Below are 17,323 nucleotides of genomic sequence, written 5' to 3' on the forward strand. Positions count from 1 at the left end.
CGAGGCGTAAATTCGTTAAGTAGGTGGACAATCTGTTTTTGACAGAAAATTACCACCTAGTACTCCGTAAGAGGTTAATGAAATAATGAGTTGTACGTAAGCTTTGCCCACTAATCTAATATCATATAAGGAAATAAAGTTTAGTTTTGTCGTCAGGCTACGAGACACCGACACTTGACGTTTTAATTTTTTGTCAAGTGTTACGTCATATGAGGAAGTATATTTAGAGGGTTAACATAATACAAAGTATAAGAAATGTATTAGGAAGAGGGAGAAAGGAAGAAAAATAGAGAGTGAAAAAAGGGTGAGGTGGGACCCACCTTTTTATCAGAAATAGTTTTACATGCAAAAAAGACAAAAAAAATTGGGATCACAACTACTAAGAGTATATTTTGTAACACTGGAGATTTTTGTAAGTACCATATAAACTGTATTGAGTGCCACTATGAGTGTATTTTGTACAACTGAGCTCTACGGTATTATTTGACAGTCTAATGAGACATTTGAAAGTTTTTTGAAATACCACTGAAATTATATCTTGTACCATTGAGAGTGTATTTTGTACCCTGAATCTACAATGACAAAATTTAAATTTTGCATGAAATGACTAAGCCCCTGCGAGACACTTCTAAACCCCTCTCAACCCTCTGTTTGGAACACCTCCACGAAATATAGATGATAAATTTGCATAAACAAGCCACATTTGATGTTGGGTAAAGATATATCAAACAGATTTTTAAGCATAAAAAGTTTGTTTATTCAATAAACTTTTAATCTCTCACATACATAAAATATTATCATAGTTTTATTATTAAATGTTGCATGTTCGAATATCGTGGGTAACTATTTTTTTTATTCATCAATAACATTTGACTTGCAATGAAAAACATATGGAAGATTCGCCTAGTGGCCCATATACTTTATTTGAACGTCTTTTAATACATATTGTAACTTTTAAACAATGGACAAAATAGAATACATGGCTTTTAAACAACCTTTTAATACATAGCTTGTAAAATTGCAATTTTTGCATCATAAATTCAGGAAAAATTAGAAAATAACACCACAAAATTGTCAAGATTTTGATAATAACACCCCCCAAAAGAAAACTTTTATTATAAAACCACAAAAAATACAAAATTTTGATTTCACCACCACTTAACGGATTCCATCCAAGAATCCGTTAATGGGGCCCAAAACAGACATGTGTCACTAACCTATTGGTTTAAGAAAAAAAATAAAAAAAAATAAAAAAGATAAATTTAAAAAGAAAAAAGAAAAAACCTTAAACAACCAAACACAGCCCAATTCCACCACCGCCACCACCTGTGCCCCACCTCCGACAACCCTACCCAGATCGTCGGTACCCCTGCCCACCAAAACCGGCGAAACCCTCCCTTCTCCCTCCCCGAAAACCACCCCAGCTCCGCCCTACAGCTCCAACAACATCAAATTCGCGCCGAGTAACCCCCGCAACCACCATCGCCACTACAGACTTTGAGTTCCCGCCACTTCGAACCCCTTTCGACACCTCTCCAGCCATCGAAACCCTCTTCTAACACACCCCCAGCCCCCGAAAACCTCCTTCGACACACTCCAACCACCGAAATTACTCCCCTCCTTTCTCCACTCAAAACCGCATCCACCACCATATTTCTTCTACTCGCGGTTGAGATCGGCCAATTTAGTGTCGAATTTGACCTCTCAGTCCCTAAATCGGTCGATTTCAACCGTTAGTGGCCAGTTTTGGTAGTGGCTAGTGTTTCGGGGTTTTCTGATGTCTTGCGGGAGAGTTACAATTCCGAGACTGGAACCGGACGCCTGTACCTGCAAAACAAACGGATGCTCCGGATGATTGGAGATCCGCCTCCGACGGTCAAGTTAGTACTTGATTAAGGAGTAATTAATGCGGAAATTAAAGTGATTGGGTCTCTCTAGGTGAGAGTGTTTAATGTGTGTAATCTGCGTTGTTCGCGTCATCTCCCTTAATGAGGATTAAGGGAGGTATTTATAACCTCGGGAAACGTGCCAATCTAGGTTTAGGTTAACCTTGGGCTGATTGGGCTTCCCTCGGAAGTTGGGCCTAGGTGACCGGCTTCTCCATTAGGCATGGAGTATGCCACGTGTCATGACATTATAAGTCCAGGGTGGACGAATAAGCGTGTGCCACGTGGCAAGCCCTCACATGTCCAACTGGGGGACACTTGGCAGGACCTGATTGGCCCACGTGGCGCATTCCGATTGATGGGAGCAAAATCCCCTAATCATTTGCCCCTCACAGGTGGCACGTGACTGGTCACGTGTTACCTGTGACATGTATCGCCCTGTAACAGGCGACGACCTGCTACAGGTGTCACTCGGCGAGAGGCCGAGAGATTCTCCCGCCAAAATTTTGAATTCTGGAAGTGACCCTTCGCCTTCTCACTTCGCCTATATAAAGGAGTGTTGACTTCGGTCATTTTCACACTTGAAAACTTTGTGAGAGAACATTCGGACCCCTGAACTTGCTCTGACATTTTGGACCCTTTCTGCCTACCGCCTGCTCTGACAAGTCGACTGCAAAGGATTTTCAGAACTTCATCAATCGTCACTCGTTCAGGTAACCGTCGGTTCTCTTACTCTTAATTTTCTCTTTACTTTATTCTTTTTTGAAATGGCACCACGGAAGCACACGACACGACCTAGGTTAGTGATCAGCCGGTCACCGGGGACGGCTGAATCTAGGACTAGGAGTGCCGCCTGCCCTTTTCTGGACCCATCTTTGCCCTTTATACAAAGTCCGCCTGTATCTGTGTCTATGCAGAGCATGATGGCCAGAACAAAAAAGACTGCCAGGATCTCAAACTCAGACGGCTCCTCCCACAGGGTGCCGATTAGTAAAACATCTGACCAGGCGCCAGATGTGGAAGTGAAACAAAGCGGCTTGAAAGCCGGCAGTTCTGAGGGAGGAGTCAAAGTGACCCCTTCCCATTTTACAGTTGACAATTCTACATTCTCTCCTGCTCCTTTTAAAGGGGAGGAGGCGGGCCCCTCCGGGAGAGGGGAGGAGTCGTCCTCTTCGGACTCGTCAGAGGATGAATCCGAGTCTAGCACTTCTGGCCATGCTTCTCTGGACACAGAAGAGAAAAACAGTCGCCTACAAGAGGCGAGGCTTTCTAACGCAGTTGAGAAGGGGGACGATTGGGCGGAGCCATCCGCCTCTCACTGAGAGCAAAATACCCCCTACTACTGCACGGTACCTCGGGGCCGGATCACGGCCATGCAAGAGAAAGTGGAGAGCTTTATCGCAAACCACACAATGGGCCCCGACTTTTTAGTGTTCGTGCCGATCCAGAAGACACAGTCGTCTGGCCGGCTGGTACCAGTTATGATGGCGCCTGCTTTGGCTGCTACGAGGCGGCCATCAAAGCTGGGCTGCGCTTCCCACTACATCCGGCTGTTCAACGGATCTTGGATGGGTATGAGTTGGGGTTATGGCAGTTAGCCCCGAACTCCTGGGTCAACGTGCTCGGCTATGTGGCCGGGTGCGAACTGCACGGGGTGGAGCCGAACTTCGAGGCTTTCGCCCACATGAACTACCTCAGCCGGACCCCTAAGGCAGGCGGTACCGGCTGGTATCAATTGACGAGCCACAGGGGCTACCTCATGACGAGAGGTAAAGCAAACAAATGGAAGGACTGGCGGAGCACCTTCCTTATCATTGAGAGTTCAGACACAGAGCTGAACAAGCGCTTCAACAGGTGGAACAGGAATCCGCCCCTTCTTGCAGGCGGCCGCAGTATGCCGCCTGTTCCCCCCAAGGCTAAGAAAGATATCCTAGATAAAGGACTCTTCAAAGTAGAGTCGAAGGTGAACTCTACTTCAGGGGTACGAGAGCAAGTACCCCTGCACTGCGTCCCGAGCTTCAAATGGCTCTACGACGAGTACTTTTTGGCCGCCTGTGGCCTCAGCAGTCGGTGCTCAAGAGGTAGCCGGCCTGTCGAATACTCTGTTGTTCCATGCATTTCTTGTTATGACTTTTATTAACTTTGCTATTTGTTTTTGCAGCGGACGCCATGAGCAAAATTACCGCCTCCAAGACTGCGGCGACCATGTTGCGGGCCTCCATCATGCAACAGTCTTCAACCGACTCCCCCAACAAGGGGGCACCCTTGGTGGGCTTCGAACCTTTCACCCTCTTTTTGGAGTTGTGTTTATGCATATACTGACTCTTTTCTTCTTTTTTAGACGGGCGCTCCAAGAGCTTCTTCTTCCCAACAGCCGGACCCCAAGGCCCGGAGGACGACTGTTGCGAGCTCTCCTGGTTCTGCCACGAAACATGTGGCGGCTGAGAAACAGCCGGCCACTTCTTCTAAAACTCCAGCTGGGCCACCTAGAAGTATGAAATTGTCCTTGTAAATTTTAAAATTGCTCCCTCCTTTACTAGGTCTAATCCGTTTGTTTATGCTTGATGCAGCCGGCCCTCAGGAGCCTGACTTGGTCGAAGTGGCCAAGTCTATGATCAAAGTCGTTCCTCCAGCTGAAAGGGAGGCGGTCAGGGGTGTCGGCACCCTTGACCTAGACGGGATTGCAGGGGTCCTTGCTGAGGTATACTTAGCATATTTTTGAGTATTTGAATTCCAGGACGCCTGTTTTCTTTTTTGTTTGGAAACTGACGCCTGTTCCCCTTTTTACTTAGGCCCTGCTCCGAGTGAACGGCCTTCGCAAGCCGCTTGACCGGAAGAACAAAGAGGTAAAGGCTGCAAAAGCTATGGCCGCCTCTGACTGTGATAAGGCAATGTTTCAAATTGCCCAAAATGAAGTTCTGACCATTGATATTCTTTATTATCAGGCGCAGGCTACCGCCGCTATCCGGGCTCAGTTAGAGGCGGCCCAGAAGAGGAATAGCGAGCTGGAGGCGACCATCAACAACCTCAAGGCCGAGCTGAGACCTCTTCGCCAAAAGATGTCCTCATACGAAACCTTGGAGAAATCCTTGGCGAGCGTAAAGGTACGCCTGGTTACCCAGGAGAAGAGTCTTACTCAGGAGCTCTCGGAAAAGGCCGAGCAAGAAAAGAAAGAGCTGGTCCGGGAGATGATGGAAGACTCTACTCAAATCCAGCGCATGACTTGGGGCCGCCTCTTCCCCAATGCCGACTTTGCCTCCTGGGAAAAAACGTACCGCCAGTGTTCTGATAGATATAATCAAGAGATCCTGGCGGCTGCTGAGGAAGAGGCACTGGAGGAGGAGGAGCAGCCGGTGGTGGCGCTTGTGCCGCTTGGGGGTAATACATCAAAGAAGGATGCAGCTGAAGCCGAGTCCAGCAAAAAGAGTGCTGACCAGGCGGCAGCTGCTAATATTGAAGATCTGCCCCCTTCATAAGCTTTATGTCTTCTTTACCCGGCCTGCGTGCCGTTTGTTTGTATTTACCGGGCAAGGGGGCCGGGGCTCTGAATATTTTGCCGGTCTTTAATGACCGGCTTCTTTTTAATGAATATTTTTGTTTTGCTTCAAATTTGTTTAAGTATTGAATATTCCGATATCCAATTGTACACTATACCGACTGTTTTACATGGCCGATAGTTGCAGACAGGTACGGATAGTTAGTCACGCCGCCTATGCCCCTGGACGACTGGTTGTCTGTTTCCAGGCTAGACGATCAGTCGGCCATTTATCCGATCGGTATTCGAAACATTTTAAAGACTGGATCCCCTTTAGGAAGGCGGTCCTGTCATTTGTAAAATTAACCAAGTAGGAAAGTGGTTTCCTACTTGTCATGCTTTTAGGCTAGAGACTTTAGGCCGTCTAGGCCGACTGTTCCCCGCCATATTTAATCTAGTGTGAACAGGTGCTGTATGAACACCTTTTTAGTTTCATACTAAATTTTTAAGGAGTGACCAAGTAACTGAGTAGTAGAGGTATCAAGCGGTGGGTACCGGTTGTTCCCCTTTATTCGCCAATGTTTTTTGGCTTTTAACTCATAGGTTGTTAACCTAGCAGGAATAGTGGTTGAGAGCCCCTGTTTGCTAAAAACAGGCGGACGACTCATACCTTTTAGGCTCCATACTAAGTTTGAGAGAGTGACTATGAGTTCACTTTGGTGTTACTCAGTCGCCATCACTCCTGCTTGAGTAGTAAAGGTACCAGGCGGCGGAGGCCGGCTGAACCTTTTGATTCGCCAATGTTTGTTGGCTATTAACTCAAGAGGTGCCCCCTGCATTTATCCCAAGTAATACAGGCGGTCATCTGACTCAGATGTCAACTGCTACCACTGGTTTGGTTAGTGATAGAGTTATCCTTGTCTCAAAAACGGCTACGTGGTTGCCCTTGGGGACAGTCGTATAGGTGCCGTGTAATTAGTTTATAGAGAAATGTTCCACCCAAAAGGGAGCTTCTCTCTGCGACGAATTTCATCCGGAGGGATGCCGCCGGACGCCTGCTATGATGTTGGGACAGGTCGTATTAGTTTAAAGATTGGATCAGTTGGCTTGGCGCCTGGACTGATCATTCGGCTTGTGGCCTTGGTTAGTTCTTGGTGAACGTAGGTGCTAAGTAAGAGGAGGGTAGCCGCCTGTTTAGGCACAGGGTCGGCCAGACCCTGATCATTTTTAGCTAAGTATAAGGGGGGTGGCTGTGTGCTTTGGAACCAGTCGGCCCTCTTCTATGGAGAGTAGCCGACTATATATCCAGACGGCATGCCCCTATGGTGATAGAGTAAAATATTCAATGGAGAGTAGCCGACTGTAAAGGTACAGGCGGCATGCCCCTCTGAAGATAGAGTAAAATACTCAATGGAGAGTAGCCGACTGTAAAGGTACAGACGACATGCTTTGAAGATAGAGTAAAATACTCAATGGAGAGTAGCCGACTGTAAAGGTACAGACGGCATGCCCCTATGATGATAAAGTGAAATACTCAATGGAGAGTAGGCTACTGTAAATGTATAGGTGGCCTGCCCCTCTTAAGTAAGAATAAAAATTAAACATGGAGAGTAGCCGACTGTTTGTCAGTAGGCATGCCCCTCTTAAGTAAAAATGAAAACTGAGTATGGAGAGTAGCCGACTTGTTTCGGGGTTTTCTGATGTCCTGCGGGAGAGTTACAACACCGAGACTGGAACCGGCCGCCTGTACCTGCAAAATAACGGAGACTCCTGAGAGCTCCGCCTCCAACGGTCAAGTTAGTACCTGATTAAGGAGTAATGATTACGGAAATTAAAGTAATGAGGTCTCTCTGGGTGAGAGTGTTTAATGTATAATCCGTGAGTGATTAGTGTTCTGTCTTTGATTCTCTCTTTTTCGTCCTCCTCTTAATGAGGATTAAGAGGAGTATTTATAGTCTTGAGAAGCGTGCCACTCTCTAGGTTTAGGGTAAACCTAGGGCTGACCGGGCCTCTAAACAGGATTGGGCCTTGGTGGCCGGTTTTCCCATTTGGCATGGGTGGACACGTGGCGTGTCTCAATTAGTCCGCAGAGGACGTATCTGTGATTGACACGTGGCAGGCTCCTATTTGCCTACGTGAAGGACACGTGGCGGAACCTGGTTGGTCCACTTGTCAGAAGGTGATTGGAGGATGAAAATCCCCTAATCATTTGCCCCTCACAGGTGGCACGTGACTGGTCACGCGTCGCCTGTGACAGGTGTCGTATGGTGAGAGGCGACGGCCTGCTACAGGTGTCACCTTGCAAACGGCCGAGAGATTTTCCCGCCCACATTTTGAATTTGGAAGCGACCCTTCGCCTTCTCACTTCGCCTAGATAAGGAAGTGCTGACTTCGGTCATTTTCACATTTGAGAACTTTGCGAGAACATTCGGACCCCTGAACTTGCTCTGACATTTCGGACATTTTCTGCCTACCGCCTGTTCTGACAAGCCGACTGACCCGGATTTCCAGAACTTCATCGACCATCACTCGTTCAGGTAACTCAGTTCTCTTACTCTTAATTTTCTTTTTATTTTTTTTTTGAAATGGCACCACGGAAGCACACGACACGACCTAAGTTAGTGATCAGCCGGTCACCGGGGACGGCTGAATCTAGGACTAGGAGTGCCGCCTGCCCTTTTCTGGACCCATCTTTGCCCTTTATACAAAGTCCGACTGTATCTGTGTCTATGCAGAACGTGATGGCCAGAACCAAAAAGACTGCCATGATATCAAACTCAGATGGCTCCTCCCAAAGGGTGCTCCTTAGTGAAACATCTGACCAGGCGCCAGATGTAGATTTGAACCGAGGCGGCTGCCAAGCCGACAGTTCTAAGAGAGGGGGCAAGGTGTTCCCTTCCCATCTTACCATTGATATGTCTAACTTTACTCCTGCTCCTTCTAAGGGAGAGGAGGCGGGCCCCTCTAGGAGAAGGGAGGAGTCGTCCTCTTCGGACTCATCAGAGGACGAGTCCGAGTCCAGCTCTTCTGGCCACAGTTCTCTAGGCTCAGAAGAAAAACATAGCCGCCTACAAGAGGCGAGACTTTCTCACGCAGTTGAGAAGGGGGACAATTGGGCGGAGCCGTCCGCCTCTTACAGAGAGGAAAACGCCCCCTACTACTGCAAGGTGCCCCGGGGCCGGCTCGCAACCATGCAAGACAACGTGGCGAGCTTTATTGCCAACCACAGAATGGGCCCGGAATTTTTACTGTTCGTGCCGGATCCAGAAGACACTGTCGTCTGGCCGGCTGGTACCAGCTATAATGACGGCTGCTTTGGCTGCTATGTTGCGGCCATCAAAGCTGGACTGCGCTTCCCATTACATCCGGCTGTTCAGCGGATTTTAGATGGGTATGATTTGGGGTTATGGCAGTTAGCCCCCAACTCTTGGGTAAACGTACTCGGCTCTGTGGCCGGGTGCGAAATGTACGGGGTGGAGCCAAGCTTTGAGGCTTTCGCTCACATGAACTATCTCAGCCGGACCCCTAAGTCGGGAGGTACCGGCTGGTATCAATTAACGAGCCATAGGGGTTACCTCATGACGAGAGGTAAAGCGAACAAATGGAAGGATTGGCGGAACACCTTTCTTATCATTGAGGGTTCAGACACGGAGCTGAACCAACGCTTTAACAAGTGGAATAGGGATCCGCCTCTTCTCGCAGGCGGTCGCAGTATGCCGCCTGTTCCCCCAAAGGCTAAAAAAGAGATCCTAGACAAAGGACTCTTCAAAGTAGAGACTAGGGTGAACTCTACTTCAGGGGTACGAGAGCAAGTACCCCTAAACTGCGTCCCGAGCTTTAAGTGGCTCTATGATGAGTACTTTTTGGCCGCCTGTGGCCTCAGCAGTTGGTGCTCTAGAGGTAGCCGGCCTGTCAAATACTTTGTTTTTTCAAGCCTTGTTTACTTGAGATTTTTACTAACTTTGCTGTTTATTTTTTGCAGCTGACGCCATGAGTAAAATAACAGCATCCAAGACTGCGGCGGCCATGTTGCGGGCCTCGCTCATGAAACAGTCTTATGCCGACTCCCCCAACAAGGGGGCACCCTTGGTAAGCTTCGAAAACTCTTCCTCTTTTAGTTGTCTTATGCATATACTAACTCTTTTTGTTTTCAGTCTGGCACTCCAAGGGCTTCTTCCTCGCAACAGCCGGACCCCAAGGCCCGGAGGACGACTGTTGCAAGCTCTCCTGGGTCTTCCAGGAAAACGGTGGCGGCTGAGAAGCAGCCGGCCACTTCTTCAAAAACCCCGGCGGGGCCGCCTAGTAGTATGGACCCTCACTTGTAAAAACTCACTCTTGCTTCCTTCTTGACTAGGTCTAACTTTTTTCCTTTCGCTTAATGCAGCCGGCCCTCAGGGGCTTGACTTGGTTGAGGTAGCCAAGTCCATGGTTAAAGTAGTTCCTCCATCTGACAGGGAGGCGGTCAGGGGTGCCGGCACCCTTGACCTTGATGGGATTTCAGGGATCCTTGCTGAGGTATACTGAGTTTTTGAGTTCCAGGACGCCTGTTATTTTTTTTTTCTTGGAAGCTGACGCCTGTTTTTCTTTGTACTTAGGCCCTGCTCCGAGTCAACAGCCTTCGCAAGCCGATTGATCGGAAAAACAAAGAGGTAAAGGCCGCAAAAGCTATGGCCGCCTCCAGCTGTGATAAGGCAATGTTTCAAATTGCCCAAAATGAAGTACTGACCATTGATCTTCTTTATTATCAGGCGCAGGCTACCGCCGCTGTTCGAGCTCAGTTAGAGGCGGCCCAAAAGAAGGTTGACGAGCTGGAGGCGACCGTCACAAACCTTAAGGCCGAGCTGAAGCCTCTTCGCCAAAAAATGCACTCTTACGAAATCATGGAGAAATCTTTGGCCAACGTAAAAGAACGCCTAGTGAACCAAGAGAAGAGTCTTACCCAAGAGCTCTCGGAAAAGGCCGAGCAAGAGAAGAAAGAGCTCGTCCGGGAGATGGTGGAAGACTCCGCTCAAATCCAGCGCATGACCTGGGAACGACTGTTCCCCAGTGCCGACTTTGCCTCCTGGGAAAGAACGTACCGCCAGTGTTCGGAAACATATAATCAACAGATCCTGGCGGCTGCTGAAGAAGAGGCATTGGATAGTGCGTTGGAGGAGGAAGAGCCGGTTGTGGCGCTTGTGCCACTTGGGGGTAAGGCATCAAAAGAGGGTGCAGCTAAAGCCGAGTCCAGCAAGAAGAGTGCTGACCAGGCGGCAGCTGCTGATACTGAACTGCCCCCTTCTTAAGCTTTAAGTATTTTTTTTCCACGGCCTGCGTGCCGTTTGCTTTTGTAATTACCCGGCCAGGGGGCCGGGGTTCTGAATATTTTTATCATTAATGCAATCATTTTTGGTCTTGAAATTTGTCTAAGTGTTGAATATTTGCTTTTGCTTTGTACACTATATCGATTGTTTTGCATGGCCGATTGTAGACAGGTACGGATGGTCCGCCTATGCCCTGGACGACTGGTTGTCTGTTTCCAAGCTGGGCGATCAGTCGGCCATTTATTCAATCGGTTTGACCAAGTAAATAGTATTAGTCGCCAAGGAATTAAGTAGGATAACAAGCGGCGGGTACCGGTTGTTTCCCTTTATTGCCAATGTTGGCTTTTAACTCGTAATTTGTTAACCTAGCAAGAGTAGTGGTTGAGAGCCCCTGTTTGTTAAAAGCAGGCGGACGACTCAAACCTTTTAGGCTCCATACTAAGTTTGAGTGACTATTAAGTTAACATAAGAGTTACTTAGTCTTCGTCACAATCTAGATTGAGTAGAAGAGGTACCAGGCGGCGGAAGCCGGCTGATCCCTTGATTTGCCAATGTTTTATTGGCTATTAACTCAATAGGTTACCAGGTAGGAATAGGGGTTTGAGTGCCCCTGTTTGTTTAAACAGGCGGACGACTCCAACCTTTTAGGTTCCATACCAAGTTTGAAGGAGTGACTATGAGTTAACGTTGGAGTTACTCAGTCGCCGCCACTTTTGTTTGAGAAGTAGAGGTACCAGGCGGCGTAGGCCGGCTGGACCCCTTGATTCGCCAATGTTTGTTGGCTATTAACTCAATAGGTACCCCCTGCATTTATCCCAAGTAATACAGGCGGTTATCTGACTCAGATGTCAACTACTACCACTGGTTTGGTTAGTGATAGAGTTATCCTTGTCTCAAAAACGGCTACGTGGTTGCCCTTGGGGACAGTCGTATAGGTGCCGTGTAATTAGTTTATAGAACAATGTTCCACCCAAAAGGGAGCTGCTCTCTGCGACGAATTTCATCCGGAGGGATGCCGTCGGACGCCTGCTATGATGTTGGGACAGGTCGTATTAGTTTTATAAATTGGTCAGTTGGCTTGGCGCCTGGTCTGATCATTCGGCCTGTGGCCTTGGTAAGTTCTTGGTGAACATAGGTGCTAAGTAAAAGATGGGTAGCCGCCTGTTAGGCACAGGGTCGGCCTGGCCCTAATCTTTTTAGCTAAGTATCGTGAGTAAAATACTCAATGGAGAGTAGCCGACTGTAAAGGAACAGACGGCATGCCCCTCTGAAGAATGAGTAAAAAACTCAATGGAGAGTAGCCGACTGTAAAGGTACAGACGGCATGCCCCTCGTAATACAAAATTGAATAGTAAGTGCAAACTTTATTAAGTAGCTCTTTACTTTACATCATTCAGAAGAAATATTTTTTAAGGTTATCTACATTCCAAGTTCGAGGCAACGGTTGTCCGTCTTGTGTTTCCAGACGGTAGGTACCGTCCCTGACTTCCTCATAGATTCGGTAGGGTCCTTCCCAGTTGGGAGTTAGTTTGCCAGACTCATTAGCCCTACCAACTGCTTCCATTTTTCTAAGTACAAAGTCCCCTACTTTGAGCGGACGCCTGTGCACTTTTCTGTTGTATGATCGAGTCATTCTCAGACGGTAAATCTCATGGCGTAAGACAGCATTGCCTCTCTTCTCAGGGAGTGAGTCTAACGCCAGGCGCATGGCTTCCCAGTTTGCCTCTTCGTCATATAGCATTACTCGAAGAGTCGGCTCGTAGTGTTCTATTGGAAGAACAGCCTCCGCACCGTAAGTTAGGAGGAATGGAGTTTCTCCAGTCGCCCCTTTTTCAGTCGTCCTAATGGCCCAGAGAACATGTGGTAGTTCATCCGCCCATAGGCCGCCTGCTCGTTCAATCTTTTTCTTGAGACCGTCTGAGATGATTTTATTAAAGGCTTCTACCTGGCCGTTTGCTTGTGGACGGCCGACAGAAGCAAAGTAGTTTGCAATTCCTTGGTCACCCAACCAGCTTTTGAGAACAGGCGTCTCAAATTGGGGACCGTTATCAAAAACCATAGACATGGGAACCCCGAACCGAGTGATGACGTTTTTCCAAATGAATGAAATTACATCTTTCGTCTTGATTCCCTTTACAGCCTCCGCCTCTACCCATTTAGTGAAGTAGTCAACGGCAACAAGTATATACCTTCTGCCGCCTGTAGCAGGCGTATATGGACCCAGAATGTCCATGCCCCACTTAGCAAACGGTAGTGGGCTATGAATGGTAGTGAGGTCAGTAGCCGGACGGTGAATTAATTTGCCAAACCTTTGGCACTTGTCACATTTTTTCACCATCTCCATTGCATCAGCTTCTAAGGTAGGCCAGAAGTAGCCCTGGCGCCTTGCCCTTTGAGCAAGCGTCCTTCCACCTATATGTGAAGCACAGTAACCAGAGTGGAGATCGTCTAGTATCTCTCGTCCCTTTTCTGGAGTAACGCACTTTAAGAAAGGTTGTAGGTACCCCCTTTTGTGAAGTTCCCCCTTTATAATTTCAAAATTGGTGGCTCGTCTTTTCAGTGCTGCCGCCTGTTGAGGATCATCCGGCAGCGTACCGTTTGTAAGATATGCCCTGATTGAATCCATCCAGGTTGAGCTTCTGTCTAGGATTCCAATAGGGTTTTCCTCGATGCTTCTCTTCTCCATTACTTCCCAAAAAAACAGTTCGTGGAGTATCGGAGGAGGCGGATGATGCTAATTTTGACAGTGCATCTGCCTGGTTGTTTTCTGATCTCGGCACTTGGATTAGATGGAAATCCTCAAGGGAGCCGACTGCTTGTCGGACCGCCTGTAAATATTTGATCATGGCCGGATGAGTTGCTTCGTATTCGCCATTGTACTGACTCACTATCAATCGTGAATCAGAACAGGCGTCTATTTTTCTTGCCCTGCCGCCTTGCACATGCGGATCCCGGCTAGTAAAGCTTCATATTCTGCCTCATTGTTTGAAGCCTGAAAACTGAAGCGTAGAGCATACTCGAACCTGTCGCCCTCTGGAGATTGACATACGACGCCTGCTCCACAACCATTTGAAGTAGAGCTTCCGTCCACATATACCTTCCAGACTTGGTCTGGAACTTGAGAGTCAGGAGGACGAGTCATCTCTACAATAAAGTCAGCAAAGGCTTGCCCCTTCACTGCTTTTCTAGGCTCGAAAGTAACTTCGAGGCTCTGAATTTCTATGGCCCATTTGATCATTCGTCCTGATGACTCCATGACAGTAAGGGGCCGCTTGATTGGTTGGTCGGTATACACGACGACTGTATGTGCCAAAAAGTAGGGCTTCAATTTTTTGACAGCCATGAAGAGTGCAAGACCAAATTTCTCCACTAGAGGATACCTCAACTCGGCATTTTTCAGTACGTGACTGACAAAGTAGACCGGGAGCTGACAGCCGTCCCTTTCAGCAAGGAGCACAGCGCTTAACGCATGATCAGAGACGGCCAGGTACATGTAGAGACTCTCTTTGGGAAAAGGGCTGACCAGCCTCGGCAAGGAATGCAAGTGAGCTTTTAATTTCTGGAAGGCGGCCTCAGCATCCGGCCCCCATTCAAACCTTGCCTTTTTCTTAATTGCCTGGAAAAAGTATAGGCATTTGTCGCCTGATCGGCTTAGGAATCTCCCCAAGGCCGCCAGACAACCTGTTAATTTCTGAACCTCTCGGACGGTACGGGGCGACTGCATGTCGATGACCGCCTGTACCTTCTCAGGGTTCGCCTCTATTCCTCTCTGATTGATAAGGAATCCGAGAAATTTCCCAGACTCAACTCCAAATACACATTTCTTGGGATTGAGCATGACATGGTGCCGCCTGAGTGTGGCGAAAGTTTCTCGGAGGTCCGACAGATGATCTGTCTGTAGTTTAGACTTGACAATCATATCATCAATATATGCTTCGACATTTCTCCCAAGTTGATCAAAGAACACAGTGTTTATCATACGTTGAAAGGTGGCTGGGGCATTTTTAAGACCAAACGGCATGACCGTGTAACAGTATAACCCCTGATCAGTGACGAAGGCCGTCTTCTCCTGATCTTTCTTCCACAAAGGAATTTGATGGAAACCAGAGTAGGCGTCCATAAAACTCATCAAAGCATGGCCGGCTGTTGAGTCGACCAGGCTATCAATTTTAGGCAGAGGGTAACTGTCTTTGGGGCACGCCTTATTCAAGTCTGTGTAGTCTACACACATTCGCCAGGTATCATTCGGCTTTTTAACAAGCACCACATTTGCAACCCAGTCTGGGAAGTAACATTGCCGAATGAATCCTGCATCAAGTAATTTTTTAACTTCGGCGGCTGCCGCCTGACTTCTTTCTTCGCCATGGTTCCGCTTCTTTTGCCGTACCGGCTTCTTTTTCGGATCCACAGCGAGTTTGTGTACTGCCAGATCAGGACTAATGCCTGGCATTTCATGGACTTCAAATGCAAAGATGTCCTTGTATTCTTTTAATAAGTTGTGAAAGTCGTCACCAAGGTTTCTCAGAGCAGTCGTCCCAACTTTGACTGTTCGGTCAGGACGTGAATCGTCTAAGATCAGGTCCGCATGCTCACCAGCCGGCTGAGGGCGGAACTCATCCGGCCGCTCCTCTGCCAATGATTGCTATTTTCTTGCTTTTCTTGCGGACTCTGACTGTGACGCCTTTCTCTTTTTGTCACCTGTTTCTTGAACAGGCGCACTCTCCTTGACATTGTCAAGGTCTGTTTTTTCTCCACTTGACCCAGTGGCCATAACAGTGGGCTTGACATCCGAGAGATAGCATTCTCGGGCCATCCTCTGATCTCCCCTTAGGGAGCCGACTGTTCCATTATCCCTCTCAAACTTAAGCAGCATAAGAGACGGGATTATAACAGCCTTGGAATTATTCAAGGTTGGTCGACCCAGGATCATGTTGTAGGCCGAGAGTTCTTCTACTACTAGGAACCGGACTACCATGTGTCGTCCTTCCCCTTTTTCGCCTAGGCGAATAGGTAAATCTACTCGTCCCAGTGGGTGGACGACTCCTCCTCCAAACCCTATTAAAGGGTGGGAGGCCGGATGTATGCAGTCCGTCTGATATTTCAGTTTTGACAGACATTTGCTGCTGATGAGATCTGAGGAGCTCCCGGTATCTATGAGGATTCGGCCAACTCTCTGGTTGGCCACTTTACATTCAATAACAAGAGGGTCGTCATGCGGCCCCCTTACCCCTCCTAGATCCTCTTCAGTGATGACAATCTCAGGAAACGTATATTTGGACGGCCGTTCTTGGTGAACGGAATTTACATCTAACCGCCTTATATTATCTTTGTTGCCCCTAATAGTGGGGCCGCCTCCTGAGAAGCCGCCTGCAATAGTGTAGACGACTGCATCATCTGTATCGGAACTGTCGGCCTGTTGATTCTTTTTGGCCGACTGCTTTTTTGAGGAAGTGTTCCCCGTAGATTTCTTGACATAAGTGTCAAGATCACCTTGCTCAGCCAAGCGGTCTAGGTACCGCATGAGACTGATGCAGTCATTGGTGTGATGACCAACGTCATCATGATAAGCACAGACTTTGTCTTGGTTCCGGTTGCTAGCAGAACCCTTCATGGGGACCGGCTTCTCAATTGAGAACCGTCCCTTTATTTCTTTTAGGATAAACTGGTTATCCTTGTTAAACACATACTTTGGGGAGTATGGTTTGAATTCTTTTTTCTTCTTCTGGGCCGGCTGTTTAGAGGAATCAGCCGCCCAGACCTCTTTTCTTTTCTCTTCTTTGTGAGACGACTGTTTCTGTCGTCCTTCTCTTTTGTCGAACCTTTTCCCGTCCGACTGTTTTATCGTACACAGATCAGTCGCCTGTATATAGGCTTCTGCTTCAATCAAGGCCTCTTGAAGAGTCGCCACCCTTTTTTCGAACTAAGTCAAATTTGAAGGTAGACCCGTCTTTCAGACCCCTAAAAAAGTCAGTATAGGCTACCTCATCCGGTAACCCTTGAATCTGTATTCTCATCAGGTTGAACCGCCTGATGTAAGAACGAAGCCCCTCCTTCTCACCCTGCTGAATTGTTCCCAAATCAAGGGTCGTTTTCTTTGCAGGGATGTTCATGGCGAAGTTGGAGGCAAACAAGTAAGCAAGCGTCCTGAAGCTGTTTACACAACCAGTCGGCAGGTTGCCGAACCATTGCTGTGCGATTCCCTTGAGAGTCGCTGGGAAACACTTGCACCAAGTGGGATCATCTAACCCTTGAAGGTACATCAGGTTGGTGAATGCCATCAGATGGTCTTCCGGATTAGTAGTGCCGTCATAGGCGCCTACTAGTACATTTTTTTACTTTGGCCGGCTGAACGGCTTCAGTAATTTCCTTGGAGAAAGCCGACGGCTGTTCACCAAGTCTAAGCAACCGTAGCTGCCAGTCCATAGGTTGGACGTTTTTTGCTGCAGGTCCACCAAATGGAGGTGGCTGCATAAAATACTGTTGTTGCGGCACAAATGGTAAGTTTGGTACCGCTTGGGCACTATGAAAGCCGGACTGACGGGAGGTACCGCCTGACTGACTCTCATGGTACGATTGTGTATGCCTTATGGAGGTATTTTGTAAACTTTCTTGAAAATTTGAGGTAGAGGCCGACTCTGACAGTCGATCACTCTTCTTCT

Source organism: Chenopodium quinoa, unplaced genomic scaffold, assembly GCF_001683475.1.
Source record: "Chenopodium quinoa cultivar QQ74 unplaced genomic scaffold, ASM168347v1, whole genome shotgun sequence".
In the NCBI taxonomy this organism is placed as follows: Eukaryota; Viridiplantae; Streptophyta; class Magnoliopsida; order Caryophyllales; family Amaranthaceae; genus Chenopodium; species Chenopodium quinoa.